Source organism: Sesamum indicum, linkage group LG6 (assembly GCF_000512975.1).
Source record: "Sesamum indicum cultivar Zhongzhi No. 13 linkage group LG6, S_indicum_v1.0, whole genome shotgun sequence".
NCBI lineage: Eukaryota > Viridiplantae > Streptophyta > Magnoliopsida > Lamiales > Pedaliaceae > Sesamum > Sesamum indicum.
In genome coordinates, this window is record NC_026150.1 from 1,881,297 (window position 1) to 1,882,961 (window position 1,665).

The following is a 1,665-nucleotide window of genomic DNA, read 5'->3' on the forward strand; positions in this document are numbered from 1 at the left end:
TTTCTTCCAGAGTCCCAACTATATATATTTCATTCCTAAGGGTAAGAACTTTCATGTTTGTCCTCATCCGCAGTTTGTGCATTGATCGAGGTTGAGATGCTAAAGTTCTAAATTTCACCGGTTTTGACGGTGTGAATTTATATTTGATCCGAACAAGAAATTATTACATAAATTGTCAATAAAGTCTTACTTGATTGGTAAAGTTGGGGGCTCACAACAAAAAAATTATAAATTTAAGTCCCAAAATGTAAAATTTGAATTTGAATGTATTGAACGATATAACAAGTCACGTATTAATAAAAAAATAATAGTAATAATAAATGCAGAAACCAAAATTTCAATGCTTGTCGCTTTCGATCATTGTCATTGGCTTAGATCTTTAATTTGCAGAGCAATATCCAGTGGGGGATGCATCTAGGAAGTAGCAGTATCCTTCAGGCTTCATTACAAGTTAAAATTCGGTACTAAATTACGTGTAAGAAAATAACAACTCAATTTCGGATAGCATATGAGTTCTAGTTTGTCATAAACGGATTAAATTCTTGACCAAAAATTTGGATTTAAAGTTAGAACAATCCTTAATTACAAGCAGCAGAAAGAAAACATGGGAATGTGATGTTAGATTTTTTAGGTTGAAATATATTGTCGGTGGCATATATGTGGTCTTGATATGTTAAACACCTGGTAAGTGTTGGCAAATTCTGGTTCGTGCCTATGATTTTTCGTGGATTGTTGATTCAATCCTGGGATAGGGAATTCCGATTTAGATTCTTCTTCGTTGCCACTTGGGTTGTTGGTATTTGAGGATTGGCCACATGTACTGTCGTACGCATTTGATTTCATGGATAATAATCAAATACATTAGTACCTGTTTGGATGAGTCAAATACAAGAAAATTTTGAACATGGGAAGATCTTGTCTGGCATATTGGTAGCATGTATTCTACCTGTCTACGAATGCCGAAGCTGCTTGGCCACGTGTACGGTCAAAGGTTAGGCGCAACTAAAAATGTAATTATCATTAAATATTGAGAAATTCACTTTAAATATTGGGCCCGTTACGGTGAAGGTTGGAGGACTTTTGAACTGGCCCAATTACAAACGTATTATAAGACTATTGGGCTTCAATTGGCCCATATATTTGGGTAACTGCTAAAAATTATGATATGGTTCCAGACCCACTGTTTGAATAGAAAAAAAAAAGGTCACAGCCCAAATATTTAAATTCCCGTTATTGAAATTGTTGATATTAGCACACAAACTAAACAAAATAAAAAATAAAAAATTACATTTATCGTTAATTAATTTATTGCTGACCTATTACATATCATACAAATTTACGTTTGACCTGCGGGGTAAATATGAATTTTTATTTTTTTGTCAATATAAAAAAATTCAATTAACTTAGACTAAATGAGTGATCTATTTATTAGATAAAAATAAATATAAAAAATATTATCTATTTAAATCATAAAAAATATACATATAATTATACCAAACATCATCATAGGACTGTGTAATTTTCCTAGAATATATACATAATTGTAGAAAAAAATTAGAAAAAAAGGGAAATTAAAAAAGCATATTTGTGTTGTCCCTGAGAGAATCTGGGAATAGAAGGAAAGACCCGTGAACAAAAAAAGCAACCCCCCCCCCCCCCCCCCCC